Raw genomic sequence first — 17,842 nt, 5'->3', positions numbered from 1 at the left:
GCATTTCAGGGATAAATTCAATGTGTAAGGAGTGACTCAGTTCCTGTTTTAATGAAAGAGAGAGAGAAAGACAGAGAGAGAGAAGTGTTGGGAGAAGGAGTTTTAAAACAAGTTCCATATAAGCACAGTAAATGACATACAAAAATGCTACGGTCAAGGCAGTCAACCTTGACCTTTTGGGGGTACCTATCCTATGCCAGGTGCTTTGAGAGAGTATATGGCAGAGGGAGAAGTCACAACTCGGACGAAGAAACCCAGGAAGGCTTCCTAGAGAAGGGAGCATTTGCAACGAGCCTTGAAGGGTTAGCAGGATTTCAGGAGCCTGGCTGCTCAACATTGATCTTTAAAAACACAGACACATCCAGGAAGACCTGCCAGAGGATTAAAAATCACGCTGAGTTCAATAAAAAATCACCACTGGTGTGTGAAAGGAACTCTCCTAATTAAGCAATTCCAGAACATTCCCAACCCTTGACTGCATGAGTAGCGGTGGGGAACTGTTACATCCGGGCAGGCTGGTTAAGACGCCTTCTCCACGGATGGTTACCGGGGTGGCCTGGAGAAAGGGCATCTGGAGTTTGATGTGGCGCAATGTGCCCGGGCGGGGTACGGTACCCACCCAGGGACAGCACCAGGAGATCCGAGGACCCCGGGGTGGCAGTGCTTTAGAGCAGCCTGGAGATGTTCAAGGCAACGGGTAAGGAATGGGCCATCAAGCTTCGTTTCACTGCAGCACATGCTTGGAAACTGGGTAGACTGGGGGGTGGTCCAGCCTCTGGAGGTCTGGAAATCTCCCTCCATGGAGAACGACAAGCCTGGTCGGCACTCCCAGCGCTGCCCTGTCAGCTCGTCTTTCAGCATATCCGGCTGAAATCATCTGTCACTGCGAACCAGCATAGACACAGGGCATCTGTATCTTTTTTTTCAGTGGCCGTGACAATGCTGACTTTAGTGAGAGGCCAGAGCTTCGCCAGACAGCCTGGGACCTAACTTTTGAAGAGCTTGGGCAAAGGATGGAGGACACCCACTGCCCTGAGCCACAGCACCACGGTCTTGGGTAGCCCCCACGGCGGCCAGAGCCCCCAGTACAGGCAGGTGCACGAAGCAAGGGCCTTGCCTATTCTGTGCTCCCCACTTCTCCAAAACGCAGGCCTGAGGTACCATCAAAGGTGGGCGTCGGGGGTGGGCTGGGGGGGAGGCGGCAGGCAAAGGAGGAAGGAAAGGAGAAGGAGATGGAAAACAATTTTAAAAAATCAACCTTCGGCAGCACCTGATAACCTGGAGTACACGGCGATCGGCGCCGGACAGCATACAAAAGCCAAAGGCGGGTCCCGGGACCGGTCAACTTAAGACTTAATATTTGCCTTTCGCTAAGCAAACTAATAAATCCCCTGCAGTTTTAGCCACGCAGAGCTCCCCGTTTTTATTTATTGGTCAAAATGGCAGGCAGGTTTTTTTTTTCCCCTTCCAGTCACCCCAGGCAAATAGCAGTCCCCCCATCCCCCTCCTGTCATCCGTCTGTGTGTCTATTTGCCTTTTCCCTCGACAAACTCTTGTTCAGGGCAGCTGACAACAAGTGCAAACAGCTTTGAAGTATTCTTTGGTAATGGACTTCCCGAGACAGCCCTGTCTTTGGCTTGTGCAGCTGAAGGCAAAGGGAGAAAGAGCTACTTGTCAGACATCGGCTGGGTCAGGCAAGGCTTAGAGCTTGATGCATGGGAGGGACCCGGAGGATCAAGGAGTCCAACCACTGCCCCTTCCCTCCCCCATTTTATGGATGAGAAAACTGAGACGCAGAGAAAAGGCTTGAGTGACTTACACATGATCTTGGAGCAAGCTGAAGGGAAGGCAGGAGGAGAGCCAGAGAGAACAAAAAGTAGCAAATCCTTTGTCATGAACTGCATCCAATATGGCAGCCCTGTGGATGGCAGCGCTGGCAGAGGCTTTGGGAAGCGTGTGGCCTGACTCACTCATTTTACCTGGAAGGAACCAAGAAGAGGGGTTTTCTGAGACACTCAAGTCTCCTGGTCTCCCCACTCTTTTGTTTTGTTTTTTTTATCAGCATAAGACATGCACCTGGGCCCAGAAATAAGATGCATTTGGCTCAATATCTGATGGAGAAATCAACATTCATGGACACTTGGCAGCCTGTGAGTTGCTCTTTAAAATTCTGCTTCCCCACCAGGTTGAATATCATCCAACCTTCTCTCACAGTTCTCTTCCGCTACTCTGCCAGAAAGGCTGCCTCCCCCAGGGCTGGACCATCCCTCATCCAATGTTGGAAAGGGAATTCCTGCATTAGTCAGAGGTAGATCGGGGATAAGAGGGATGCTTTTAGACTCCATCAGGCTCTTGGGATTCTGGGATTCTATATGGATGAGAAGAAAAGAGAGAAAAAGAGAAAGTTGTTGCTTTTGGCACAATCGTGGGACTTCTGCTGGAACCAAGGGATATCTGTGGGATACAGATGAAGGTAACATCTGAAGTGAGTCCACCTTTTGAAAAAGAAAAGTGGCACCCGGGAGCTGACTAGCCTTCCTTCAATGGCCATGAAGGCAGGGAAAGTCGGAACCGGGGTGAAGACCCAGACGCACCATGTTGGGTCTTGGTCTCCACGCATGTGTAATGAGAGGGTAGTTTCTAGATGTTTGCCTGCTCATCTCTATCTTAGCAGGCGAAGATTCCCCGGTGGCCACATCATGTAAGATGAACATGATTAGCTGAAGGCTCATGTTCCAGGACTCCAGATGCTCAGGCCTGCCTTTCAACAAAAAAGATAAAGACTTGATCCCCCTTCGACAAGAAGCAACAACATCAGGATGGCATGCCATCCTGAAAGCCTGGCTTTAGCTATCCCGAAAAGAACCTGTAATTTGCCTTCAGGTGGTTCTTACCTGTCAGGAACACCCCAAATGGGGGCTGGCACAACCTTCTCCTCCTCTACCCTGGGCTCCTACCACCAAGTTCCGCTCCCTTATCCCAGATAAAGTCAAGTGTCTGGAACGGTACGGGGGAGCTGGGAGGTCCTATTCAATGCTATCTGAGTTGACTTCAAAAGTTCTCTAGGAGACTTAAACAGAAAGTACACACGTAGGCCAAATTTACATGCCCCTGAGAGTGTGAAGGGGTCCTAGAGTTCAAAGAAATTTCAGGAAGTCCTGTAGCTCATGCCTTTGAACTCCAGACATCAGCATCCCAAGGATTTTAGGTCTTAGTTTTCTGTCGAGCTCAGATGGAGACTTTTCTTCTTGTCTCCTTATTCTATACAGTGTGAACTTGTATGGTAAACACACACACACACACACACACACACACACACACACACACACACACTCTGCAGTCTCTTTCCCCTTGTTCCCAGTGGCTATATTTGTTTCTGTTTCATAATGAACTGTTTGGTTCTTAATAGAAAAGGTTAATACCATCTTTATAAGTTGGGTTGTATCAGATAGGAACCCCTGATACCTTGAATGCCTGCCAGGGCCACCTGTCCACAGCAGTCTTCTGAAGGAAGTGGTCTCAGCTGGTTGTTTACAGCCAGGCTTTTATTCTAGATTATGCAACCCTATGACCCTGGAAACAACAAATCTGGTCAAGATGGGTTGGTGCTGGGTCCACGGGCACCCATCTATAGGTAGCCCAGTGGCCAATGAAGTTGCCTGATGCAAGAGTTTTGAATGGCGACTGGCCAGACCCATCAAGAGCATCAGCCAGTCACAGCAGGGAAAGTAGAAGAGAGGCAGGGTCCTCGAGTCACCCAGTAGGGTGACTGGTTGTTCCAGTTTGCTTAGGACTGTCCTAGGTTTAGCACTAAAAAGTCCTGCATCCCAGGAAACTCCTCAGTCCTGGGCCAACTGAGTCACCCTCAGCTCATCACCATGGTAGGATCCTGGGAACAGTGGATGCTGGTGCAAACAGAAGATCAAGATGGCCAGGGTGGTTCGGTTCTGCTATCCCTGGCTATCTGGAACGACTTGGGCTTCTTGGGCAGGCCTAGGTGGAGAGCGCCTCGGCGGGCTGCTTCCTTTCTTCTTTACGTCCATGGCAACTCGAAACAAACCAGCATGTACGGAGCAGTATCAGCAAGTCTCTGCTTCTTAAAACCCAAAGGAATCTAATGCAATGAGGTGTCTGCAGGTCAAGGAAGGAAGGTAAAAGCCCACAAACAAGCCTCCCATTTCAAAAGCACAAACCATCCGCCAGAAGTTCTCCTCGTCTGTTTTGTGGTGAATCTGAGATGCCAAGGACCCCACTGCTTCCCTTCTAAGACACCAAAGTCACAAAGTGGTCATCCAAATGCATCATCTACAACACGGGAAAGATGCAGAATGTCTGGCTTTCATTCTTTTTCCGAAGGCAAGTCATTCATTTGCTGTGAAAAGAGAAAATGCATCTTTGGCTCTGCGTTTTGGACACGACTGAACCATGACTGATCTCTAGGAAATGTTTTTAGCCGTATGTATGACGGCCACAGAGTGAAAAGGAAAAGGCAGGACTTGTGTTTTGTGAGGCCCCATCGACTGTCAGAGGGCTGTGTCACCAGCACACACTCAAGAATTCAGGTCCTCAAGACACACCAACTCTGGTGGCTGGATACTCTGCCATGAAGCGCCGCGTTTGGACACAGAACCCAAATGCTAGCTGGGAGAAGGTCTTCACCGCTGACCGTGCATCGGTGTCAGTAGAAAATGTGTTCATTTTCTGCTTCTCCAGATCTACACCTGCTTATGATCCGAACCCAAGAAAGCTGAATGTGGGGAACGCCAGCCTTCATGGTCCAGCTCGCGGCCAGCGCCCCCTCCAACATCCTGAGAGCCTGAAGAATTTCTGCCTGGACCCGCATTGCTCTGGAACCTGCGGGGGCCAGATCCCAAATCAATGAGAAGGGATGCAATTCCAAGGCCGCTTGCATAGCAACACACAGACACTGGCCTCTGTAGAGGGAGCAGGAACAAAAATTAAGACCCCATTGACCTGCGGGTAGTTAACTATTCACTCTGTATCCGGCTGGAAGATAATGGAGCAAACAAGAATTGCCGAGTCCAAAGGCACAGCGGACGTGGGAGGTGGGGGGCGAGGAAGGGTGTGGCAGAAAGTCCTTGGCTTCCCTGGGGCCGGTGTGGGGGAGTCTTAAGACCAGGCACCCGCCAAGAAACATTTCCCACGCGAAGGAAGAACAAGGGATCCGGGACAATGGTGTCTTCTTCAACTGCAGGTCTTCTCAAATCTGGAAGTTGCTTTGTTCTCCAAAATAAGAATCCTCAATCAAATCAAGAGCTCTTGCCTCTTAAGAGATGGTCCTGTTTCACCCAGGTCCTGTGGGGGTTCTGGCGGCAAACTCTGGCTCCACAGAAGTTCCTGGTGGGAAGCGTGGGCGAGGAAGAACAGCCCTTTATCGGTCCTTCCTTCCAGGCCTGTGGACCAAAAAAACATCGTTAAGAGTGAGGTTCTGGCTTCTGTCCTTTCAACAGCTGTCTTTCGACAACAGCAGCGCCTTACCGTCTTCAGTCCATCACGTTCCAGCTACTGAACAGAACATACACGGCTTCTAAAAGCAGTATTTTAGTTACGGCAGAAAAAAAAAAAGGCCTATTTATACCATTCAAGGAACTCCCAGGACACTGAATCATCACCAGGAACCCTCTACACAAATTTTACCAATACACCCAGAGTGGATTTAAAAAAAAAAAAAAAATACCACTGAATACAGCCAACCCAGAGGAAGTGGAAACTTCTGTTTTTCAGCACGTCACCATTACGTCCCTGAGATACCAGGTCAGGAGCATGGAGGTGTCAGGCCACCCAGGTTAACAGAAGAGCAAATCGAGGCACAGAGGCTGCCGATGTTCTCAGTGCAAGAGGGCAAGCATCTGGTCCCAATCTTTTTTTTTTTTTTTTTTTAAGGGTCGCACCAGCGGCATATGGAGATTCCCAGGCTAGGGGTCCAATCAGAGCTGCAGCTCCCAGCCTACGCCACAGCCACAGCAACGCAGGATCCGAGCCATGTCTGCAACCTACACCACAGCTCACGGCAACACCAGATCCTTAACCCACTGAGCGAGGCCAGAGATCAAACCTGTGTCCTCATGGATCCTAGTTCGTTAACCACTGAGCCACGAAGGGAACTCCTGGTCCCTAATTCTAACGCTCACTTTGGCTGGAACGTCTCTGCTTTTGGGAGGCCCTTCACAGCTACGTGGGAGATCACCCAGAGTGGACAGGGGTCCCGGAGAGGAATAGCATCAGACACATTTCTCCTCCCCTCATGCTGATTTCAAATAAATGAAGATGGACTGGGACTCCTCATGCCTTCCTGGTTTCCCACCACCCCAGACACCCCCCCAACACACACCCATTTCCTGAGTGACAGATATGTTTAGTCCCACTAAATGCCTCCAGGGGACATCCCCATTTAAAAATTGCTCCAGTAATGCAAGCAGGCCACCCATCCACAGACAGAGATAACCCGGGCCTTGTAACAAGGCTGCTCATTGGCTCTCTGACTCTGGCAATCACCGTCAACCCACAAGGAGAAACGTGGACGACTACACATCCAGGCACTGGCAAGGACCACACTGGGTTAGGTGCTGCGAGTGCAGATCTGAGTGAAACCAGACAGGCAACCCCACTTTGGAGGCCATGGAAGAGAGGCCACAGCGCTCACGCACAAAGGCTTGAAGGACAGCACCATCTGAGGGAAAGGTGCTGAGGCTCTGGGGAAGGTGGGGCCGAGAGAGGCCCCTTTTGTCCCTCTACAGATCTTGGAGGGTCTTGGCTCAGCCTGGTGCGAGGGTGCTCTCCTTCCTGTGGGCTTTGGCTAAACCTCTGGTAAGGGATGTGTGCAGCTGCTGTGAAACCAGACAGAAGGGTGTTGGTTGTCAAAGATGGGGGGACAGCACCCTAAAAGGCCTGGGGGAGACTGCGTAGGGAGAAGACTGTTCAAGACATTGGTCTGCATGAGAATATGCAAGAAGGGGGTGTGCGTGTAGGAGGCAACGCCCCCGAGAAGCCAGCCAATGAGCTTCAGCAGAGGCACCTCCGCGCTGCAGGCGGCTCTCTGATTGGTGGCTAAGAGGGCGGCCGTGAGGCTGGTCATTCTCTTTCAATTGGATCCAGAATCTCCCCCAACCACCTCAAAGTTCGGGTAAACTTTCTCGCTTTCCCTTTCCCCTCCTGGCCAGCAGCCCTCTGAGCTGCCCCAAAGAAATCCAGGAGAAGCCCTTTCCCCAGGGAGACGCACGCAGCTAGCAAATTAATTGGCAGCAGCAGCCGGGTGAATCACACAGGGACTTCCTTCTTGTCGCCCGGCAACCACATGCACTTGGCAGTGGGACATTAAACACAGAGGGGAATGTTGGGAGGCCTGCGCAAAATAAAATAAAAAGCAAAACACCCCTCCAGCACCCCCCACCCCCAGACTCATCCCAGCCCGGCAGACCCAGGCAAGGGGGCTGGGAGGAAGAGTGGAAATGAGGGCGTGCAGGCAGAGGAGGAGAGGAAGGTTAGGATCAGCCTAACACTCTCTCCCTCCCCCCATCAAACTCTTCTAGGTGTAGCCTTTGTATTTGGCCAAAGACACGCCTCTATTCGCCTAGAGAAAGGCAATAGAGGCACAGGGATTAGCAGGCACCTACAGATTTGAAAGATCACTTAGAAACACAGCCTGGAGGGTTCAGGAAGCTGGCTGGGGGACTGCCAGGTCCACTGTCCATGCTCCCCACCCCCCGCATTCCCAGGTTAAGACCCCCTCCCACCTCTAAGGCCGGATCCCCTTCCCCCAATCTCTTCCCACTTGAATGTTTCCCTGTCTGTTGCTATGGCCACTAGGAGCTGGTTAGACAAGCCTCCACCACCAGGCCTTACCCTTCAGACCCTGTCTCTGGCCTCTTTGAAAACTCCCGGGATGGAAATAAAATGTATGTATAGTCTACATTCGGAACAATCCATGGAAAACAAACAAACAAACTGGGGACCAGGAAAGGAGGAACAGCAGCAAGAGAGCCCCTGGGATAGACTGAATATGAGCCCCAAAGATACTCCTGTCCTAATCATCCCAGCAACCCGCAAATGTTACCTTCTATAACAAAAGAGACCGGGCGAGTGTGAATAAGGATCCTGCAATGCAGCGATTATCCTGGATTATTGGGGAGGTTGGGGGGTGGGGACCAAATGTAATTGCAAGTATCCTTCTAAAAGGGAGGCAGAGGAAGGTCTGATGGAAAGAAGGAGCAGGAGATGTGATAATGGAAGCAAGAGGCTGAGGCCAGCGATTCAAGGACACAGGTGGTCTCCAGACGCTAGAAAAGGCCAGGACACTCTTCCCTAGAGCTTCTGGAAGGAAACAGCCCTGCAGATACCTTGACTTGAGCCCAGTGAAAGTGGCTAACGTAAGAGGCTACGAGAACAAATGTGTGTTGTTTTAAGCCACTAAGTCCGTGGTGATTTTGCGGCAGCATAGGAAACTAAGCTTGTCAATCAGGGCGTACCTTGTCTGGCTCCCCACAGGCTTAGGGAAGAGGGCATCTTAGTGGAGAGTCTGTAACAACGGAACGGGCCTGCTCCGAAGCGGGATGCGGCTGGCTTGGAGAGGTCTCCCAGACAGCCTACAGGCTTGGAAGGAAAAGGTCGGGTCTCTTCGAGCAAGTGGGCAAGAGGAAGCCCGGGCTTTGAAGTGGGCTCTCAAAGGACACTGGTTGTGACTGTCACCAGGGCTTCATCTCTGAAAGCCTCCATTTTGTCATCTGCAAAACAGATAATATTATTATCCGCCTTGCAAAGCTTTGGGGATTAAATGAGATACTGCCTGAAAAGCACATGGCGCAGAGCAGACGCCAAATAAATGATACCTCTTAGGAAGGATTAGGCATGCATACATGGGCAGAAGCTGTTAAGTGCCCTTCCCAACATCTATCCTCTCTTCCCCGCCCCCCCAGACTTAGTAATCTAACTCTGATTTTTGGCTGGCACACTGTGGCCCAAAGGAAAAAGACTCTGTTTCTCATAGTCTTGGCAGCCAGCTCGAGCCATGTGATTAAGATCTGGCTCAAGAGATGGAAGCAAAAGTGTTGTGGGCCTTCTGGGTGGCTGTTCAAAAGGTGTTTGAAGGAGCCCGAGAGTTACCTACCTGCCTTTACTACCTTCTGCTCCCATGAAGACATGATGGCTGGTGCCTAGCAGCCATCTTGGACTATGAGGGGCTCCAATGAAAATGAGAGCCACGCACTAAGAATCTAACGAAGACGGAAGCCTAGATCCCTGATGACTCCAGACCTGCCATGCAAGCTTTGGATGGCCTTTCTCTGGATTTCCGTTATGTAAGAGAATGCGCTTCGGTCTTAGTTAATAAGTCACTGTTATTTCAGAGTTCTCTGGCCATTGCAATGGAGACACTATACCACGGATCTAAGAAAAAAGGATTCAGAGTTATTCTAGAGCAGTGGTCCTCGGTGTGTAGCCCTTGACCGACAGTTTCAGAAATACCTGGGAACCTGTCAGAAATGCAAGTTCCCAGGCCTCGCCCCAGACTTGCCGAAACAAGATCTCTGCGGGTGGAGCCCAGCACTCTGTGTTTTAACAAGTGCTCCGGGAGATTCGGAAGCAGAGTCGCGTGTGAGACCACCATTCCCGAGCACGTTTTTCCCAATTCCCAATGTCACGAGCGACATTTGGGGCTGGATAATTCTTGCTTGGGGAGGAAGGGGCTGTTCTATGCATTCTAAGAGGTCCAGCAGCAGCCCCGGCCTCCACCCACCAGATGCCAGGAGTACCCCTCTCCTTGTGACCATCAAAGACATCTCAGACACTGGCATATGCCTGGGTTCAGGGCAGGGGCAGCAAAATCTCTCCCTGTTGAGAAACCTGGTGGCCAAGTCATTCCCTCTTCTTGACTTTGGCTGCACATTAGAATCACCTGGAAGGTTTTCAAAATTCCGATGCCTAGGGCCTGCCCCGGCCTGGTTAGGTCAGAATCCATGAGGGCGGGACGAGGCTGCCGTTAAAGCGCTCCAGGTGATACCAACCTGGGGCCAGGGCTGAGAACCGCTGCCCGATGCAAAGGGCCTGCTCAGAGCTGGAGAAGGAGCAACACACCTGAATCCTAAAAACGGCCAGGATGCAAGATGCACCTAGACGGAGACCCTAAGAAAGTGAGCCCCGGGTTAACTTGGGAATGAACATCCCAGCTGCCAGCTGGGGTGACTGGATGGGGTGGAATTCCTGGTGGCTGTGTCACCTCATTTCCCATCAGAACAGGGTGGACACCTTTCAGTGTCTCCCATGAATAACCACACAAAGCCTCAGCTTCCTCCCCTAATAAACCCAGCACACAATGAGCCAGCTCCCACGAGATGCTGTAAACATGAGCTCACTCCACAAAAAGAACTGTCTCAATAAAGACAGTGATGCTGTGAGGGGGCCCAGGAAGAACTGGGGAACCTAGATTCTCCATCCAATTGGTAAACTCCCCAGGCACTGAAACCAGAATCCTCCCACAAGGATGGACTCTGAGCAAGGAGAAACTTCCCAGACAGTGAATGAGGCCCTGAAAATAAGCTTGGCTGGGGGTCCCCGAGTGGGGGGAAGAGAATCCAAAGAGAAACCAGCCACAAAGAAAGAGGGAGAGGGAACAGGTTGATGCTCTGGCTCCTTGGAAAGAAGGATGAAGTCATGTGTAAATTCTCTCTCCAGCGGGGACTGTCTTTTGCCTTCATTATCCCCCACCCCACCCCCCGCCCCAACTCCCTCACTGCCCCCCCGTGCCCCCTCGTGGGGAGGGGGCTGCCCTGCCGAAATGCTGAGCCAAGTGTTTCCTTCTTTCCTTTGGCCCAAATCATGAAGTCTAGGATGTCACTGGGGGAGGGAGGCAGAGAAAAGGAGGACGAAGGGTGGGGGAAAGAAGAGGCTGGAAAGGGGGTGAATAGGGGAGAGAAAGAGCAGGTAGAGGGCCGGAGGAGAGGAAGACAGAGGAAAGGGCCCGAGAGACACTCAGGCCCAGGATGAAGTGGCCTCTCTGGCTGGTACCCATGTCAGCCCCACCTGACCAGCCTGGATGCAAAGGTGAGGCACAGGTGTGCATCTGTACAGGAGCAGCGAATGCCCTGTGAGTCTCTAAGAGGCGAAGGCTCAGTGGGATGGAGCGGCCCAGCATGGTCCCTTCCCTGCTGGGGTGGGGGTCGGGGGTCTGCTTTCTGTTCCTGCAGGCCACTCGATACACCTGACTGGAGCAAGGAAGGAGAAATCCGGTTGCCCTGTACCAGTGCTATCCAAGAGCCAAGGCGTCCAGGTGCCCCTTCTGCCCCCTGAGACTTTTAACAGGTTCCTGTGTGATGAACTAAGACGTTGCAGCTGGCATTGGCCATTCCCAAGGCTCTCACCTTCCTTTCCTGCGTTACTGCCCTCCTCGCAGAGTCAGAATGTATCTCGCTCTGAACTAAAATCCCCCGGTCCCCTCCAGCCCATAAACCTTGTGTGCAAATGTCCTAACTCTTGCAAATGTGTCGGAGAAGAAAGCTTCCAGATGTTCTGTTTGTATGGTGGTGTTTCTCTGCTCCCGTCTCCGGAGGCCAATGCATGATGTCCAGCACCCTGACTGCCCGGATGAAATACGAGGCCGCCAAGAGGCGCCGCCTGAGGACAGGTGGGAAGGATGCCCTCCCCACCCTAGGACCACACTCAACCGCCGCCTCTGTCAACTCTGCCCCGGCAAAGATGTGACCTCATATGCCCCATTTATTCTTCCACCATCCCCCACACTCCGTGTCTTCTACTCTTACTGGTGAGATTTACGTCCCTGGGGTTTGATCCATGTAAGTGCAAAACCCTCCAGAAGACAACAAAGGAGCAAGTCTGCGAGTCCCAAATGATAAATGTCCTCTCTGAACAGCCACATTTTTTTTATTATTTTTTTTTTAAGGCTGCACCTGCAGCACATGGACGTTCCCGGGCTAGGGGTCAACTCGGAACTGCAGCTGCCAGTCTATACCACAGCCACGGCAATGTGGGATCTGAGCCACAGCCTCAACCTACACCACAGCTCCTGGCAACCCCAGATCCTTAACCCACTGAGCGAGGCCAGGGATGGAACCCGCATCGTCATGGATACTAGCCGGGTTGTCAACCTGCTGAGCCACAATGGGAACTCCTTAAAATTCTTATACCAGCTGCCTTTGTAACACAGAGTCAAGGACAGGACAACCTAGAGGGGCTTTTACACGTAAGATGTCAAAGCATCTTCTGCAGGGACATCTTAGCAGCGGGACCAGCCAGAACAAAGGCATGGAGTTGACGACTTGCCAAGGCCCCTCTGGGGCTGGTGGCCTCTGATCTCTAGCAGAGTAATTGCCAACGGGCAGCCTTGTGCACACATAGCCATGCACACGCCCTTCCCAACACGCACACACCTGAGGGCCCAGGATTCTTTGCACAAGGTGACGCCAGCTCCCTTTGATGCTCGCCGGATGTGTTCCCATTGGGTGAAAACTAGACCTCAATAAAACCCGGCATTATCAAGAGGCCGGTGGTGGGTGATTGCCCGGCCTGTTATCTCCGGGGACCTGGGTGGGGCTGCTTTGTGGTTCCCCATTGAAAAGCATTAACTTCTAGGTGGATCAAAGACCCTTCCGAACCAGCCGGCCTGGATCCCTTGTTTATCCGTAGAGGATTGTTCCTAAAGATGGACTTGAAGATAATAGAGACCCCGGTCCCAGCCTCCCTCCATCCTCTGCTTATCCTGCAGTGTGTCCCTCAGGGCCACGCACAGGGCCCTTCTCATCTCCTTCTTCTGACGGCACCAGCAAATGGGGGAACTGGGCCTGGGAATGTCCCAGCCCTGCTGCCATAGTGGGGGTCAAGGGACAGAGAGATGCCTACTGGGGGGCCATGCCAGAGTTCCTCTCTCCTCTGTGAGTAACAACTGGGAGGAGGTTCCAGCAAGGCGGGCACTTCCTAGACTCTTTCCTCAAGAGGCGTAAAGTGACAGGTCCCCACACTCGGTCCCCGAAGTCCCCCACTGGACTCTGCCATCTACCCTGAGGTTCGAGGGCCAGCGATCGGCCTGCAGTGAGGACACAGAGGGACCTCTGAGCTGTCTGGATCGGGAACAGCAAGGAGCACTGCCCATCGGCACCGAGAGAAGGGGCACGGGCACTTCAGGACCGCAAGTGCTGGCAGTTTCCTGGGCCCCGGGCAGGGCTGGCAGCTGGAGGGGTGCTGCCACATTTTTCTTCTTTGAGTTCAGAGTACCAGGCTTCGTGTCCTGCCCTGAAGAGAGGCATGAACCAACGAACGAATGAACAAGTGAATCACTTGCAACACAGGCTGTTTATCTCAAAAGTGTGGGAGGGACATGGATGGGGCCTGGACACTCAAACCTAACAGTGGGAAAACCTCAGGAAGCACCTCTGGCTGGAGGCGCCTTAGTTGAATAATATGGAGTCAGATCAAGGATCCAGTCCCGGGGCCCGGGCAAGAGACCCCAATTCTCTTTAGCCCCGTCTGTAAAACAGGAATAATAGTCATACCTCCTCTATGGGAAAAGACTCTGAAAGAGAACGGATGTGTGTACACGGATAACTGCATCACTTGGTTGTACAGCAGAAATGACCACAACCTTGTAAATCCAATAAACGTCGAGAAAACTTTAAAAAAATTAAAAAAAAGTCTTATCTCTGCCAGTGCAGAGTTGCGATGGCTCACTGAACACAATCTGTCATTATTACTGTACTTTCCTCCAGTGCTGTCCCTGGTGCAGCATCCGGGAGTTCCCACTGCGGCTCAGTGGTAATGAACATGACTGCTATCCACGAGGAAAGGGGTTCGATCCCTGGCCTCATTCAGTGGGTTAAGGATCCAGCGTTGCCGCAAGCCGTGGTATAGGTCACAAATTCAGCTCAGATCCCACCTTGCCGTGGCTGTAGTGTAGGCTGGCAGCTGCAGCTTCCACGTGACCCCTAGTCTGGGAAATTCCATATACTGCAGGTGATGCCCTAAAAAGACCAAAAAAAAAAAAAAAAAGAATCCAGGCAGCAAAGCCAGATCCAAGCCATGTCTGCGACCTACACCACAGCTCACGGCAACACCGGATCCGGATCCTTAACCCACTGAGTAAGGCCAGGGATCGACCCCCAAACCTCACGGATCCTAGTCAGATTTGTTTCTGCTGCACCACAACAGGAAATCAATTGATTTTTTTTAAATCAATAAAGTTGTTGCTAGCATTTAATTTAAGCCTTACCTCAACCTCCTCCATGTTCCCTCAACTGCCCCTAAAAAGTCTGAGAACTGCACGTGCAGGGAGAAGATGATGAAGCCAGGAGTCCCGGGCAGGTGATACTGGCCATTCCTGAGGGAGCCCCACCATGAACAAGGCCAATGAGAGAACAGGGGCTACGCCCTTGACGCCCATCTGTGCCGAGAAGAATGGGAACACTAGCTTTGCCACGATTTAAGGGTGAGATGCACAGACACCCTCTGCCTTCAGCTGGTATGGCCTTACTGAAGGGTGCCTCTGGGACTCCGGTCTGCCCAGCTCCGCACAGCCCAGCCAGCCCCTGGTGCTGCAGGTGCCAAGGTGACAGGGAAGCTGGGTCTCAGCACCCTGTGGTCACGGCGGGGCCAGGCTATTACCCAAGACTGCAGCTGGGCTCTCAGAGGCGCTGGGAGGTCAGGCCGCCAGTTCACAGGACAGGCCACCCACACGGCACATCAGGGCCGCTGGGCTGTCCCCAGGGCCAGCTCGGCTCTGGCCCTTGGCCCTGACTCGGAATACTCCACCATATGGCCTCCCTCGGGGAGGATGAGAGGAAGAAAGACTTCAACCAGGGGCAAGACAGAGCCACGCCTCCCTCTCCCTCCGTGCCAGGGACCCTTCCTGGGTACGGGGAAGGGGTGGCGAGAACGGTCCCCAGCAGCTCCAGGGAAGGAGATGGGCCACTCTGAAGGCAAGGCGCCAGCCATGGGACCGGGTCTCCCTCTCTGCAGCCCCCAGACGTGTTTCCAGGGTTTGACATGAATTTCAAACACCCTGAACCATGGGTTCCTTCACACTGAAGACCCAAAGTGGATTTTCATGTTTGTAGCGAGAGCTTTGACCAGCAGCGGAGGCAGTGGAGCAAAACAGGAAGAGAACGAGCTCCCTCTTGTTCTCTTTCTGCCTTCTCTCCCCACCCTCCAGCCCCGTGTGTGTGTGTGTGTGTGTGTGTGTGTGTGTGTGTGTGTGTGTGTGTCTCTTCTCTGTAAAAGTCCAGGGAGGTTGGGGGCCGGGGGACACACAAGATCTTGGCAGCCACGGCCTCGAGGTCCCCTGGAGCCTGCCTGTGTTCCGGTGAAAGCTTTCTCTTTTCTTTGGTCCAGAGACACCAGTCCCCTTCCCAGTTGGCTGGGCAGGGGGCAGGGGGGCGGGGGAGGGGAGGGCAGTCGGGTGAGGCTCTGGGAAAAGAAAGAGGCGCAGAACAGAGTCGCTGGCAGGGCTGCCAGGAACAGAGCCCGACTGCCTCGTCTGGGCGGAAGGCAACCTTCCCAGGTCCCCAGCGTGCTGGGACTTGCTGGAAACCAGAGCCCTGGCTGGCAGAACAAGGGTGGACAGTGGAACCAGAATTCAAAGGGGCAGCCGAAGGAGGGGGGGCGGCGGGGGGGGGGAGAAGGGGAGGTTTCAGTGAATCATATAAATTAGAGACAGAAGGGATGACAAGCCACATTCACTTCCTTCCTCTCCTAATGGGAATTATCTCATTAGCCCCCCAGCTTTCTCGAGGCTAACTTTAAATGGTTCCTGTAACGGGGATTTCAACCTACAGCCCCCCACTCCCCGCCCCCAATCCACTGATCTGACTCCTAGGAGAGCGAAGAAGAGGTCTTAAAGGGACAGTAGCAAAAAGACGCCACTTGAAGCTACTTAACGCTGAATATGGTCACCAAACATTGCACATAACCTAATGTCACCCTTTTCCACTTGGACAAATTTACTGTAAGAAAACGGTCATGGTCACGGTAACAGGCTCCAAAAAACAACATGCCCAAGAGTTCCTGTTGTGGCTCAGTGGGTTAAGAATCTGACATAGTGTCCCTGAGGATGCAGGTTCGATCCCTGACCTCGCTCTGTGGATTAAGGACCTGGTGTTACTGTGAGCCGTGGCATAGGTCGCACATGTGGCTCGGATCCGGTGTCACCGTGACTGTGGCGTAGGTCAGCACCTGCAGCTCCAATGTGACTCCTAGCCCAGGAATTTCCCTATGCTGCAGATGTGGCTGGAAAAAGACAAAAAAAAAAAAAAAAAATGCATTCTTTGCCCTGCCCCCCACTCCCAAAAGATAGACATATTCTAATCTCTGGAACCTACACATGTTATCTCACATGGCAAAAGGGACTTGGCAGATGATATTAAGTTAAGGATCTTAAAATGGGGAGAATATCCTGGATTATACAGATGGGCCCTCAACGCAGTCACAAGCGTTCTTATAAGCAGGGAACATAGGAGGAGTTAATGCCAGAGGGGAAGATGTGATGGCACCACAAAAGTAAACAGTGGAGTGATGTGGCTACAAGCCAAGGGGTGCAAACAGCCTCCAGAAGCGGAAAGAGGCCTGGAATGATGTCCCCCCAGAGCCTCTAAAAGGAACCAGCCCTGACAACAGCTTGATTTTAGCCCCCTAAGACTTATTTCAGACTTCTGGCCTCTAGAACTATTAGAAGATAAATGTGTGTGTGTGTTGAACAACCATGTTGGTGGTAATTTGTTACAGGAGCCCCAGGTAACTTGGTACAGCTATGACTAAAGTTCTTGCTACCAAGATTGTCATCTGGGCCTTATTTCACAGCAAAGCAGGGGAAAAAAAACATTGAAAATGTTCAAAAATAACTATGCCGTCATCCTACAATGAAATACCCAACAACTATAAGAATACTGAAATATATTACTTTATACTAAAGGATTCAGGTATAATGAGTATGGATTCTAAATATTTTCCCTGTCTTTTATGCATGTTTCTAATGATAAGCATCTTAGAATTACTCCTGTCATTGTGAAAGCCACATATGTATCTGCAGGGTGGTACGAGGGTTAAGGATGGTTTGATCCCTTTCTATGACTAAAGAGGAAGGAACTGGGGACAATTTAGCAGAGAGAGGTCAAACAGAGTCAGAGAATCCAGGGCTGGTACCTTTCTGGACTCTGAAGATTGTCAGGTTTCCTGGCACACAAGTTCTCCTCTATGTACAACACAGCCTAGCATTACAGGCGGCTTAAAAAAACTGACATTCATTGTCTCACAGTTCTGGAGGCCAGAAGTCCAAAGTCAAGGTGTTGGTAGAATTGGTGCTTTCTGGAGGTCTGGAGGGAGACTCTGTTCCAGGTCCCCTTCCCCACTTGTGGTGACTCCCAGCAATCCTTGGCTGGGAGAGGCATCACTCCAATCTTTGCCTCCATCTTCACGGGGCCTTCTCTCTGTGTTTCCCTGTCTCTTCTAAGGACTTGCCATTGGATCCTTAACTAGATGCAACTGCAACGACTCTATTTCCAGATAAAGTCCCATTCTGAGGTTCTAGGTGGACATGAATTCTGGGGGAGGGGACACTTCCATCCACTACAGATGGCCTGCATCTCCTTTCTTGCTCCACTTCAGTCCATGTTTTCTTCACGTCTCAGCAACCTCCTAAGGTCTCTGATTCCTCTCAGCCCCAGAAGCCAATCCCTTTTGGAAGTAGCCGGAGGCAGATGGCGTCTCCCTAAATGAATGAACTTCCCAACAGAGTTACCAATGTTAGAGTAAGTGGCCTTAGGAGAGATCAAATTCCCCACTCCTGAAGTGCTCAAGCAGAAAACACACCTCTCTGGGAAGACTTTGGTGA

At 51.8% G+C, this 17,842-nt stretch overlaps 1 long non-coding RNA gene across 50 annotated transcripts in view; it reads right to left on the bottom strand.

Moving 5' to 3' along the window:
- The window catches only part of LOC102165318 (uncharacterized), a 387,409-nt gene that overhangs the window by 225,256 nt on the left and 144,311 nt on the right, over positions 1-17,842 (bottom strand). For 41 of the 50 annotated variants that reach the window (XR_014820740.1, XR_014820744.1, XR_014820748.1 and 38 more), the window contains exons 3-4: positions 3,466-5,414; positions 1,820-1,979 (exon numbers count right to left, since the gene is read on the bottom strand). This is a non-coding gene — a long non-coding RNA (uncharacterized LOC102165318). Of the gene's footprint in view, positions 1-25; positions 1,646-1,819; positions 1,980-3,465; positions 5,415-17,842 lie in introns of those variants that run through there. The other 9 variants (XR_014820772.1, XR_014820774.1, XR_014820769.1 and 6 more) reach the window with 3 other exon arrangements.

Source organism: Sus scrofa, chromosome 12 (assembly GCF_054392235.1).
Source record: "Sus scrofa isolate SSC_HxYL_T2T_F1_AM1 chromosome 12, Sscrofa_HxYL_maternal_Yorkshire_Landrace_v2.0, whole genome shotgun sequence".
Lineage (NCBI taxonomy): Eukaryota > Metazoa > Chordata > Mammalia > Artiodactyla > Suidae > Sus > Sus scrofa.
Note: the sequence above shows the minus strand (reverse complement) of the source record. Positions and strands in the feature narration are given on the sequence as shown.